The sequence below is a fragment of the Schistocerca americana genome, chromosome 7, assembly GCF_021461395.2.
Source record: "Schistocerca americana isolate TAMUIC-IGC-003095 chromosome 7, iqSchAmer2.1, whole genome shotgun sequence".
In the NCBI taxonomy this organism is placed as follows: Eukaryota; Metazoa; Arthropoda; class Insecta; order Orthoptera; family Acrididae; genus Schistocerca; species Schistocerca americana.
Window position 1 is genome coordinate 317,926,507 of NC_060125.1, and position 14,777 is coordinate 317,941,283.

General features: G+C 41.3%; 1 protein-coding gene across 1 annotated transcript in view; it reads right to left on the reverse strand.

Annotated features, from left to right (window-relative positions):
- Positions 1-14,777, reverse strand: part of LOC124622572 (ATP-dependent translocase ABCB1-like) — a 163,805-nt gene that overhangs the window by 123,960 nt on the left and 25,068 nt on the right. The gene's annotated exons all lie outside the window — the stretch shown is intronic.

The window sequence follows — 14,777 nt, forward strand, 5'->3', positions numbered from 1 at the left end:
TATAGGTACCTGTTGTTGTTGTGGTCTCCAGTCCAGAGACTGCAGATCTCCTTGATACTCTACCCTGTGCAAGCTTCTTAATCTCCAAGTAACTACCGAAACCTACACTCTTCTTAATCTGCTTAGTGTATTCATCTCTTGATCTTCCTCTACGATTTTTAGCTTCCACGCTGCCTTCCAATACTAAACTGGTGATCCCTTGATGCCTCAGAACATGTCCTACCAATCGATCCCTTCTTCTAGTCAATTTGTGCCACAAATTCCTGCTCTCCCCAATTCTATTCAGTACCTCCTCATTAGTTACGTGAGCTACCCACCTAATTTTCAGCATTCTTCTGTAGCACCACATTTCGAAAGCTTTATTTTCTTCATGTTTAAACTATTTATCGTTCATGTTTCACTTCCATACATGGCTACACTCCATACACTCCATACAAATACTTTCAGAAAAGACTTCCTGAAACTTAAATCTGTACTCGATGATAACAAACTTCTCTTCTTCAGAAACGTTTTGCTTGCCTTTGCTAGTCTACATTTTATACACTCTCTACCTCGACCATCATCGGTTATTTTGTTCTCCAAATAGCAATACTCACCTACTACTTTAAGTGTCTCATTTCCCAAACTAATTCCCTTAGTATCACCTGCTTTAATTCAACTACATTCGATTATCCCCGGTACCTAAGAAGTAGTAACTGTAATGTGGAAATGGTATGGAGACAATGTGAGTAAATAAAACTACTAGGAACTATTAAAATTATTGTGCCAATAATTCTACTAGTGGTGCTGCCACCAGTAATAATAATAACAATAACAAAAATAACAATAATGTCAGTGCTATTTATAAATACTTGATATACAGCGAGCCATGGACGAAGGGCAACAGACAATTTCCATATTTCTACAATTACTAAAAAAACGTTTGCCACGGTACTTCACTGCAGACTGTTAATGAAGATACGAGCATAAGTAACAGGTTCCCAGTTATGTGATTTGCTCGAAGACATCTTAGGCAACAGAATCCAATACGTCTCCTCGACGGCGAGTGTTCATAGTGTATAAGGGTACCATCAGATGTGCCCCAGGGAAGTGTGATAGGACCGCTGTTACTTTCTCATCAGATAAATTATCTGACGGACACGATTGGCAGCTATCTGTGGTTGTTCCCTAATGATGCTGTGATGAACGGATGGAGTCGAAGTTGTGTGACTGGAGGAGGATACAAGATGACATAGACAAAATTCTTGGTTGGTGGAATGCATGGCAGTTAGCTCTACATGTATAAAAATGTAAGTTAATGCAGGTGATTAGCAACGACAAGTCCGTAGTATTCGGTTATAGCGTTAGTAGTTTCCTCGTTGACATAGTCACATGGTTTAAATATCTGGGCATGACGTTGCAAAGCGATATGAAGTGGGGCTATAATCTGAGGATTTGGCACGTAAGCAGAATTTTCGACTTCGGTTTGTTGTTCGACTTGGGTTTAGTGGGAGAATTTTAGGAAAGGGTGGCTCATCTGTAAAGGAGACCGCACATACGATGCTGGTGCGACCTGTTCTTCAATACTGCTCTAGTGTGTGGGATCCGTACTAGGTCAGATGAAAGGAAGACATCGCAGTAATAGAGAGGCGTGCTGCTGGACTTGTTAACGGCAGATTCGAACAACATGCAAGTATTGCAGAGATGGTTCAGGATCCCAAATGGAAATCCTTGGACTGAATGTACAGTTCCCTACTTAGAAAATTTAGGGAGTCGGCATCTGAATCTGACTGGAGAGTGATTCTACGGCTGCGAAGGCAAGATAGGAGATATTATGGCTCATAAGAAGGAATATACAAGTCGTTTTCTCTTCTCTCAGTTTGCGAGTGGAGTAGGAAAGGAAATGACCTTTAGTGGTGCGGGAAATTCGCCACCACGCACTGTACGGTGACGTGCGCAATATGCATGTAGATGTCGAAGTGGAAAAGTGTTTATAGTAGTACAAAACACATGTTTTGTGATACAGACAGTTCTGCGAAGAAGACGTTCGACGACCCTACACCAGCTGAGAGTAGTGGGCTATAGGGAAGATCTGGCTGAAATGAAGGATGTACAGGGGTAACGCCTGAGCATATGAACAGTGAAGTCATTATTGGTGCTTCAGTAGATGTGTTATTACATGTCTTGTGAAGCTGAAGATGTTATTCTGTTCTCTAATAGAATGCGGGAGATTACTCCGGAGCTGGTTTCACGCTACTGGAAAGGACTTCGAGAAAGTGGCTGAGCTATGGAGTGAGAAAGAAAAAAATAGCTCTGATGGGAACTGAGTTTCCGCCACTTTGTTCAGGCGAGAATTTTGAGGTCGGGAAGAGATACGAAAGACAGTGTACATTGATAAGACAGTCGAGGAGACAGGTTGTATGAAGATCTCTGCGCTTTTGTACACGCAGTCAGGATAGCTGTGCGTATGATGGTGAAATGTGAGTAAATAGCTGAATGTCATAGACATGACGAACACAGGCATTCATAACTCCTTCAAGGTGCTGTGCTCTCCCATGCGAAAGGCCTTGCACGATGACATCACAGTACTCAATAACAGCAAGTAGAAGTGGTCGTACAAGTACATTTTTTCAGATCAAGAGGGAAGAGCTCTTTGTGTTTTTGTAGGGCATGGAAAGATGCTGATGCCTTATTGCGCACTGCAGTTGTATGTGCAGTCCAACCTAGACTTTCTTCTTTTACTACTCCTAGTCTCTTTGCTGAGGGAGAGGAGTTGATATTTATCCTATTTAGGAATAATAATAGTAGGGATCTTCGTAATTTAGAGCTAACGACTGTCTCCGACAAAGCGTCATGGTCGTCTCCGGTTCCTGTCGTTTGGGACCTAGTTACGTCCACCGGTCTTACGTCGCGTTAGATGCCTGAGAGTGATACACCATTCCATGTCGGCACGTTGGAATCTTCGCGTCAATACACCAAGAAGTAAACCTACTGTGGTATATGCACCAATTCAAAGTCATGACTTACGATAGTGACGGAGTGTCTTGAAAACTCCAAGCAGCAGTTTAACATCACGTCGACGCTCCAAAACAATCACTGTTCTCTGTTAATTGGATGAGAAATATTTTGTCCTGTAACTTTGCAAATATATGTCAAATCAGATTAGGTTTCGCTAGCCTCGCACATAAGAGATACAGGTCAGATTTTGAGATCATATACGTAGACTACAAGAAGCGCGGAAGGGTTTGACGCCTCGTTGGAGACGGAGTACTAGCTCGTCCAGAGGGAAGCATACCACCCTTTGCCTTACGCGATTTAGAGAAAAAGTTTTAACCACTGAGCTCCGAAAATGGTGTTCGTGTTGCCAACCACTGCACCATTTCCGCGATACTACAAGATGCTGTTCGCCTTAAACCAATTTCACAAAACGAACCTGTATCGAAGAACTTGAGATTTACACTCATATAAAGAAAGAAAGTCAGATTTTATTCGGAGGATGCTCTGCAAACTAATCAAGCACTTTCCTCGAAAGTATCAACACAACAATTGATAAATCTTGTCCATTGAACCTATTACAAATTCTTAAGCTAACGTATTCTTTTATATAGATCAGGGCGCCCAGTATGTTTTTTTGTAAAAAAATGTCGGACCTGGTGGTCTGGAGTGAAAGTGCGCGCCAGAGGATGTAAAACGCGAATGATTCGAATCCTAGTCGGACCTTGGGTTAACGTAGCCATATTACTTGATAAAGTCGCGCCCAACTGCAACAGTTACTCAATCAGTAAAGAATGGATCCAGTTCAATGCACGTCCCATGAATTCCACCGTTTCCTTGGTTTAACTTAAATTTATCCACGTCATGCGGATATTATGTCAGGGCTGCGACTGTTTCGTCAGGTATTTGTGAAATAATGGTATATTGCAAGAAACATTTGTTACTAATATTTTAAAAGCACGACGCATTTCGGCAACATTCTGCAATCATTAGGTGCATTTACAGTTACTTTTACATTCTAATTAGTATGAAATGAGGTTAGTTTCCTTTGCCTTGTGAGCCAATGAGGTTATGCGACGAGAAAGACGCTTGATCGATATGCTCCCTTAATTTTACTTATTGGGTTATCTGTGTATCTATGCGAGTTATGCAGCAGAGGCAATGGAATATCGGGTCCAGAAATTTATCCGTTTTTGAGAGGATCATGACTGACCACCAAGAGCTGACGATAAAAATTTATTTTTTTACGAGTAAATTTTGTCCACAGGTCATCAACAGGTATCATAAAATATTTACAACAGCAGACAAGGTGGGATAAAATTAATTGTGACAAGTAAAACAACTACCATAATTTATCAATGTTCTCAAATGATAATACTAATGACATCGTCAGCAGTAAACATGTACAATACTTTGCTCTCCTTCAAGCTACCTGAGCAGTCAGGTTATAACGTTACGAGAGGAGGGACTCTACATACTTTTGGCTGGCAACCTGGTTATTGTTTCAGTTATCTGATTTTATTATTAGCCACGAATACCATTGAGGAATATATCTAATTTCGCGCATATTTAAGAATCGCAAGGTCCCTGAAGAGAATAACGTAATATGTTTGCTTAGCGTATGTATATTACGTAATATTTTTGCTACACGCTTGTGTACCATAAGTGCTGCCTTGACCAAACGTTCGCTGGCTTATAAAATTTCCAGAGGACGAAACTGCCGAAAAATATGTACACAATACTAGCTATCCATTGTTGAGGTAAAGAAAATGAGGAAGATTTCTAAGTGTAAAGCAGGCAAAATCTTGGCTTTAGGTCAATTATACATGTGCTGGTGCCAAACCTGTTTGTTATGCATATGGATGCCTAGAAATTTCGTAGACGAAATTTTATTTAGTGAGTGCAAAGTGATCTTTATTTGTTTGTATCTCTATGTTAGTTTTAATGTGTCTGGAGCTGAAAGTTTGTGAGTTAAGGTATTTATAGGTAATCAGTTGTGAACCTGCTCCTAGATCCTCCTCACGGTCTGGTATGGATGTATTTCAGCCTTTGCTCAGTACATTTTTAATAAAGATAACAGTTTGTGAGGAGTTATCCAATGCCCTTCTCATATTATAAACTTACGTTAATGTCAGGGCTAGGTCGAGCATCGAAAATCGCGTCCTTCCGTTTTTCCGAGATTTCCCTAAATCGCTTCTACAAATGCCGGGACTGTTCCTTCGAAAGAGCACGGCCCATTTTCTTTTCCCATCCTTCACTAATCCGAGCTTGAGTTCCCTCTCCAACGTCCTCGTTGTCGACGGAACGTGAAACACTAATCTCCTCCTCCTCCCTCCGTTTTTAATCCGTTCCCCGCTCTGACTAGTTCCTTTCATATGGCATCACAGGTTAATGTACCCCCGTTGTCTGCTGAGATGTAGTTCTATTCATGCAACTAAAACACCTTTAACGTCAAAATACTTTGTTTCTTTGGTAGAATTTTATGATCTAATGTGAGAACAGGCAGACCTAAAACGTCTGTTAAAACTATGCGCAGAATCCTGTGCGAGATCAAAAAGTAAGAGGCTTCATTTGTCCTTGGAGAATGCAATGAACGTGAAACTTGAGTAATAATCGGAATACGCAGGATGAATCCTTAGAATTATTGTGAAGAGTCACTCATATTGTTGTAGTTGTTGTGATCGTCAGTGCAGAGACTAGCTTGATGCAACTCTCCATGCTACTCTATCCTGTGCAAGCATCTTCATCTCCAAGTACCTACTGCAACCCATATCCTTCTGAATCTGTTTAGTGTATTCATCTCTTGGTCGCCCTCTACGATTTTTACCCTCCACGCTCCCCTCTAATACTAATCTGGTGATCCCTTGATGCCTCAGAATATGTCCTATCAACCGATCCCTTCTTCTAGTCAAGTAGTGCCACAACTTTCTCCCCAATTCTGTTCAGTACCTCCTCATTAGTTATGTGATCTACTCATCTCATCTTCAGCATTTTCCTGTAGCACCACATTTACAAAGTTTCTATTCTCTTCTTATCTAAACTATTTATGGTCCACGTTTCACTTCCATACATGGCTACACTCCATACAAATACTTTCAGAAACGACATCCTGACACTTAAATCTATACTCGATGTTATCAAATTTCTCTTCTTCAGAAAGGCTTTCCTTCCCATTGCCAATCTACATTTTATATCCTCTCTACTTCGACCATCATCAGTTATTTTGATACCCAAATACCAAAAGTCATCTACCACTTAAAGTGTCTCACTTCCTAATCTAATTCCCTCAGCATCAACCAACTTAACTGGACTACATTCCATTATCCTCGTTTTGCTTTTGTTGCTGTTCATCTTGTATCCTCCTTTCAAGACACTGTCCATACCGTTCAGCTGCCTCCCAGGTCCTTTGCTGTCTCTGACAGAATTAAACTTCATCGGCGAACCTCAAAGTTTTTATTTCTTTTCCATGGATTTGAATTCCTACTCCGAATTTTTCTTTTGTTTCCTTTACTACTTGCTCAATATACAGATTGAATAACATCGGGGATAGGCTACAAACCTGTCTCACTCCCTTCCCAACCACTGCATCCCTTTCATGCCCTTCGACTCTTATACCTGCCATTTGGTTCCTGTACAAATTTGAAATAGCCTTTCGCTCCCTGTATTTTGCCCCTGCACCTCTAGAATTTAAAAGAGAGTATTCCATATATATATATATATATATATATATATATATATATATATATATATATACTACTTGCCATTAAAATTGTTCCACCAAGAAGAAATGCAAATGATAAACGAAACGGGTATTCATTGCAGAAATATATTATACTATAACTGACATGTGATTACATTTTCACGCAATTTGGGTGCATAGATCCTGAGAAATCAGTACCCAGAACAACCGCCTCTGGTCGAAATAACGGCCTTGATACTCCTGGGCATTGAGTCAAAAAGAGCTTGGATGGCGTGTACAGGTACAGCTGCCCATGCAGCTTCAACACGATACCACATTTCATCAAGAGTAGTGACTGGCGTATTGTGATGAGCCAGTTACTCGGCCACCTTTGACCAGACGTTTTCAATTGGTGAGAGATCTGGAGAAAGTGCTGGCCAGGGCAGCAGTCAAACATTTTCTGTATCCATAAATGCTCGTACAGGACCTGCAACAAGTGGTCGTACATTATCCTGCTGAAATGTAGGGTTTCGCAGGGATCGAATGAAGGGTAGAGCCGCGGGTCGTAACACACCTGAAATGTAACGACCACTGTTCAAAATGCCGTCAATGCGAACAAGAGGCGACAGAGACGTGTAAACAATGGCACCCTATAGCATCAAGCCGGGTTATACGCCAGTATGGCGATGACGAATACACGCTTCCAATGTGCGTTCACCGCGATGTCGTCAAACACGGATGCGACCATCATGATGCTGTAAACATCCGAAAAAATGACGTTTTGCCATCCGTGCACCCAGTTTCTTCGATACCTACACCATTGCAGGCGCTCCTGTTTGTGATACAGCGTCAAGGCTAACCGCAGCCATGGTCTCCGAGCGGATAGTGCATGCTGCTATAAACGCCGTCGAACTGTTCGTGCAGATGGTTGTTGTCTTGCAAACGTCCCCATCTGTTGACTCAGGGATCGAGACGTGGCTGCTCGATCCGTTACAGCCCTGCGGATAAGATGCCTGTCATCTCGACTGCTAGTGATACGATGCCGGTGTGATCCAGCACGGCATTCCGTATCCTCCTGAACCCACCGATTCCATATTTTGTTAATAGTCATTGGATCTCGACCAACGCGAGCAGCAATGTCGCGATACGATAATCCGCAACCGCGATAGGCTACAACCCTACCTTTATCAAAGTCGGAAACGTGATGGTACGCATTTCTCCCCCTTACACGAGGCATCACAACAGCGTTTCACGAGGCAACGCCGGACAACTGCTGTTTGTGTATAAGACATTGGTTGGAATCTTTCCACATGTCAGAACGTTGTAGGTGTCGCCACCGGCGCCAACCTTCTGTGAATGCTCTGAAAAGCTAGTCATTTGCATATCACAGCATCTTTTACCTGTCGGTTAAATTTCGCGTATGTTGCACGTCATCTTCGTGGTGTAGCAGTTTTAATGGCCAGTAGATTATTATTTCAAAATGAAGTACCTATAGAAATAAGGAACAACTAATAAAGGTCGATAACTGACTTACTCCTGGAAACTGTACTCACGTTTGTTCCAAATCTATAAATAAACCATTAAAAGTTTATTTGTATGATAACGAATATGTACTGCCAGTAACATGTTACTAGAAATAAAATTCTGAGTCACTTAATCAGTGAATGAGTCAAAATACGTTTTCCGATCTCTATTTTGCACTCAACCAAATTTTTCACACCGTTACCTGAAATTCAGATGATGTGATAACTACAGTGGCACGATGAGATCAGTAAGAGAGTGCTACGTTAATGTACATCATTACATGGAAAATATGGCGAACTGTTTATCACTTATTACGTAACTTTCACTACTTGGCACATCAGACTTGGTATACCACTGCAGACGCTGTAGAATGTCAAAAAATGATACTAACGCTTAATACATTTATCTTGACGCACTTAATGTCTCCGGAACAGAGAAGATTTTTTTTCGCAATTAATGAAAAATAGATGAACTTCTTCTTACACATTTCATAATGTTGTGGAAAAGTTGGCTATTTTTGTTTCTAATGTTTCCCCTTGGGAACAAATCTGCTCGAATTAAATAAATATAGATGGTGATCAAATCCAGAAAACCTGTTTCTTTCGAGAGTTTCTTTTCATTGCAATAACAACTTAAGTTTGTTGTGACACTGCCCGTCAGCGAGCATTTACGTTATTTAAAGCTTGTCTGGAAGTCATGACGCTGATGAGTTTGCTTCCAAGTAGTACCTGTTCGGGAAGTACCAAGCTCGATACTTAGTAGGAACCGAAATGTGGTGCGCCACGAACGGTCACACCTGTTGGCGATTTTGTGCTGTTGTGGATAGCTTGTCAGCGTATGCTATCTTCCAACCGTCCTGAAAACATAATGTTTTTCTTTCCACGAACAATACGAGACGGGAATAGAAGGGAGAACCCATAGAGGTACTCAAAGTACCCTCCGCCACACACCGTCTGGTTGCTTGTGGAGTATGGATGTAGATGTAGATGTAATGTTTTGACGGTAGTGAATCATGTTTCAGTTACACAATATACATAAAAATGACATGTTCAAACTTTTGTTCGTAATTTCCTTGAATATTACATCCGAACGTTAAGATGAAAGCTTATTTTTCCCCCTACATTGTCACTACTGCCAGGGCTCTCCGGCACAGGAATAGCACTCCAGCGTTGGACGTAATTTGGAAGTCGTGTGCCATAGGTGATCTTATAGTTCTTATAATTAAATTCCAAAGATGAAATTTTGAGGATATTCTCAAAGCTTCACAAACAAGCACGTTAAGGTACCGCGGTTTTGAAAGGAAAGCCGGAAGAAAAATCAAAGCCCCGTCGACGAAAAACTCGCTAAGACTGGAACATAAGCTTCAATTGGGCAAGGATGGAAGTAACCCAGCCATGCCGCCTTCGGAAGATCCTGCCCAAAATTTACTTTAACTCTCCTAATACCGTGGGGTCTATAATGACTCCAGGCCGTAATTTTCTGTAAAATATATCTTATTTCCTATTCCTAAAAATTATGAAAACTTCGGACTTTTCCTGAATTAAATAATGGGTTCGTTATATATTAATATAACGTTTTGAAAATATTCAGTTTTGCAGAAAATCAAGAGAGAACCACTGAATACCATTGGGGTTAAATGTGACCCCATTTCTCTCTTGCAATATTATTACCCAATAATTCTGCATTGAATCCGTAACTGTTGCTATATTTCCTTTGTTTTATTCTTGTAAATATTGTTGTAACGTGTGATTGTTGCCAATACTTTATAAGCCGACTGTTATTTGTTCCATACAAGTGGAGACTACTATTATGTGTGTTGCATTTAGTGGAAAATGTCTCGTCACCTTCCTGAAGACGAAGTGCTTGAAATATTACTACAGGATAATCCTCCATCTAGAGAATCAAATCGTGATATCAGCGATATAGTTTCTGATGTATCATGCAGCGTTGGAGAAATTGACGTCTTAGAAGAGAATAGTCCTCAATCAGACGGAAGTTCAGAAGAAGATTTGAACAGCGCAGATGTCCTGCCTGAACAGGAAGTAACACATATTTCAGACTGTTATATGTAAGTACACATTGTATTTTTGTAAATGGCCATTAGGGTCTAGCGCCAAGATACATCCTTTGTATCATTTTTTTTTTAATTTTGCGTAGGTCTGAAAACAAAGAAGAATTGTGGCACAAACACGAGTTGAGAAGAGCTTGTGGAAGAGAAGAAGATGGAACATAATGAGAGTGAAGCCAGGTCCAACAAAATTCGCAATGAAAAATGTAGACTCCATAGAATCAGCTTTTCAGTTGTTTCTTACAAGGGAACCTCCCCATCGCACCCCCTCAGATTTAGTTATGAGTTGGCACAGTGGATAGGCCTTGAAAAACTGTACACAGATCAATCGAGAAAACAGGAGGAAGTTGTGTGGAACTAAGAAAAAAATAAGCAAAATACACAAACTGAGTAGTCCATACGCTAGATAAGCAACATCATGAACAGGTTTAGCTCAGAAGCGCTGTGGTCCCGTGGTTAGCGTGAATACCTCCGGAAAATGAGGTCCTAGGTTCAAGTCTTACCTCGACTGAAAATTTTACTTTTTTTATTTTCGCAAAGTTATGATCTGTCCGTTCGTTCATTGACGTCTCTGTTCACTGTAATAAGTGCAGTGTCTGTGTTTTGCTACCGCACCGCAAAACCGTGCGATTAGTAGACGAAAGGGCGTGCCTCTCCAATGGGAACCGAAAACATTTGATCGCAAGGTCATAGGTCAACCGATTCCTCCACAGGTAAACACGTCTGATATATTCTATACGACACTGGTGACGACATGTGCGTCACAAGACATGAATATGTTGTCGACCCACCTAACTTGTACACTTGGCGAATGGGTAAAAAGATTCTTCTACTTTGCCCGATTTACGTTTTCTTGTGGATGTGATAATCACTCCCAAAAAAGTCTGAAAATAAAAAATTAAACTTCTTACTCGAGGGGAGACTTGAACCAAGGACCTTTCGTTCCGCAGTTGCTCACGCTAACCACGGGACCACGGCTCTCCTTAGCTTACACTATCTTGCCATGGACTACTCAGTTTGTATATTTTGCTTATTTTTTTCATAGTTCCACACAACTTTTTCCTGTTTTCTCGATTGATCTGTGTTCAGTTTTTCAAGGCCTGTTCACTGTGCCAAATTACAACTAGATCTGAGGGGGGTGCGATGGGGAGGTTCCCTTGTTAGGATAAACATTGTTGATGTAATTCTAAAGTGGACTAACAAAGACGGTAGTCTTGTTTATGGTAGTAAATGGAAACCAGCAGATGCCATTGAACTGAAGTGCTTTATCGGTGTCTTGATCCTAGCAGGTGCTTCCAAGGCCCATAATGAAGCAGTTACACATCTGTGGAACAAAGAGGGTGGTAGAACCATTTTTAGTGAAGCAATGGCTAGAAATCGCTTTACGCAAATTTCAAGGTGCATCCTATTTGATGACGCAGATGTGAGACGTCACAACCGTGCTCCTGACAAGCTGGCTCCATGTAGAGAAATATTTGAGATGTGGGTACACACATTTCAAGAAGCATGTGTTCCTCATGTTCCTCATAGACACGTAACAATTGATGAACAACTTGTGGCATTACGTGGCAGATGTCCGTTTCGGCAATATATTCCTTCAAAACCAGGAAAATATGGGTTGAAATTATGGGCTGTATGTGATAGTGCATCGTCTTACGTACTCAATCTCCAAGTTTACACTGGTCGACAAGAGAATGAATCTCGTGAAGTTGGTCCAGGCAAGAGAGTTGCTTTGGATATGGTGAAAGGCTTAGAAAACAGTGGCAGAAATGTAGCAACTGACAATTTTTTCACTAGCCTTAGTTTGCCGAGAGAACTTCTGAAAATCAATCTCACACCCTTAGGAACAATTAGAAAAAAATAAAGGAGAACTACCACAAGCTTTCACTCAGACCAAAGGTCGAGTCAAATATTCATCTATTTTTGGATTCCTAGAGCATGCTTCAGTTGTTTCATATTGTCCAGAAAAGGAAAAAGTTGTAACTTTGCTAAGAACTATGCATTCAAGGAAGGAAGTGGAGGATCGTGAAGAATGCAAGCCAGTAATGATTCTAGATTATAATAAAACAAAATCAGGAGTAGATACCACGGACAAGCTGGTTAGAACGTACACTACAAAGAGGATGAGCAGAAGGTGGCCAATGGTATTATTTTACAACATGATTGACATCAGCGCACTGAATACATTTATCATATGGCTACATCTTACACCAGACTGGGCAGGAAGGACCAACTACAAGAGACGGGCATTTCTCATAGAATTAGGAAAGCAGCTCGTCCGAAGAAAGCCAGACAAAATTATTTCCCCAGTACCTCCAGCCCATGGTCTAGCGTCTTTGATTCATGATCAAAAACGTCCTCGGTCCCGGGTTCGATCCCCGCCACTCCCTAAATTTTCATAAACAATCAGCATTGGCGGCAGAAGACTTCCGGCATAAGAAATCAGCCTCATTCTGCCAACGGCCTTGTGAAAGAGGGCGGAGGAGCGGATAGAGGTTCAGGGCACTCTCTTGTCCTGGGGGTGGGAAATTGCCCCTAGAGGCGGAAGAATCAGCAATGATCAACGACATGAGGATGCAGAAGGCAATGGAAACCAGTGCATTAAAGACACGTAACTTGTATCCACAGGACATGTGGCCTGTAATTGAAGAAGTGTCATGATTATCTCTCCATTGGCAAAAGATTCCGGAATAGTCCCGCGTTCGGATCTCTGAGAGGGGACTGCCAAGGGGGAGTTTACCATGAGAGAAAGATCGAATAATCAACGCAAGGATAACGTTCTACGAGTCGGGGCGTGGAATGTCAGAAGCTTGAACGTGGTAGGGAAACTGGAAAATCTGAAAAGGGAAATGCAAAGGCTCAATCTAGATATAGTAGGCGTCAGTGAAGTGAAGTGGAAAGAAGACAAGGATTTCTGGTTAGATGAGTATCGGGTAATATCAACAGCAGCAGGTAATATCAACAGCAGCAGAAAATGGTATAACAGGTGTAGGATTCGTTATGAATAGGAAGGTAGGGCAGAGGGTGTGTTACTGTGAACAGTTCAGTGACCAGGCTGTTCTAATCAGAATCGACAGCAGACCAACACCGACAACGATAGTTCAGGTATACATGCCGTCGTCGCAAGCTGAAGATGAACAGATTGAGAAAGTGTATGAGGATATTGAAAGGGTAATGCAGTATGTAAAAGGGGACGAAAATCTAATAGTCATGGGCGACTGGAATGCAGTTGTAGGGGAAGGAGTAGAAGAAAAGGTTACAGGAGAATATGGGCTTGGGACAAGGAATGAAAGAGGAGAAAGACTATATGAGTTCTGTAACAAGTTTCAGCTAGTAATAGCGAATACCCTGTTCAAGAATCACGAGAGGAGGAAGGATACTTGGAAAACGCCGGGAAATACGGGAAGATTTCAATTAGATTATATCATGGTCAGACAGAGATTCCGAAATCAGATACTGGATTGTAAGGCGTACCCAGGAGCAGATATAGACTCAGATCACAATATAGTAGTGATGAAGAGTAGGCTGAAGTTCAAGACATTAGTCAGGATGAATCAATACGCAAAGAAGTGAGTTACGGAAGTACTAAGGAATGACGAGATACGTTTGAAGTTCTCTAACGCAATAAGGAGTAGCGCAGTAGGCAGTACAGTTGAAGAGGAATGGACATATCTAAAAAGGGCCATCACAGAAGTTGGGAAGGAAAACATAGGTACGAAGAAGGTAGCTGCGAAGAAACCATGGGTAACAGAAGAAATATTTCAGTTGATTGATGAAAGGAGGAACTACAAACGCGTTCCGGGAAAATCAGGAATACAGAAATACAAGTCGCTGAGGAATGAAATAAATAGGAAGTGCAGCGAAGCTAAGATGAAATGGCTGCAGGAAAAATGTGAAGACATCAAAAAAGATATGATTGTCGGAAGGACAGACCCAGCATACAGGAAAGTCAAAACAACCTTTGGTGACATTAAAAGCCACGGTGGTATCATTAAGAGTGCAACTGGAATTCCACTGTTAAATGCAGAGGAGAGAGCAGATAGTTGGAAAGAATACATTGAAAGCCTCTATGAGGGTGAAGACTTGTCTGATGTGATAGAAGAAGAAACAGGAGTCGATTTAGAAGAGATAGGGCATCCAGTATTAGAATCGGAATTTGAAAGAGCTTTGGAGGACTTACGGTCATCTGCCTCAGCTGATGGTATCAACGAGGTGTGGGCTTAGTGTCTCATTGTCCTTTGAGAGCTTTTTCTCTGGTGATACATAAAACAATGGAAAAATGAACTGAACTGTAGGAAGAAGGAGAAGTTTTATTACTGAAATGTTAAGGTTTTCTGAGACCCCCATTCTGTGGTGACCTACAGCACATCTGTATTTTTCCTAAGTAGTTTTTCTGTTGTAACATTCGTCAACGAAATATCACGGTGTCCACCACGAAGAATATGTTCTATTAAGCTAAGCTAATCTTATCTTGGTTGAAATTACAAAATTATCTTTGTCTATTGTACTGCAAAGTGCGAAGAAAGGGTGTAG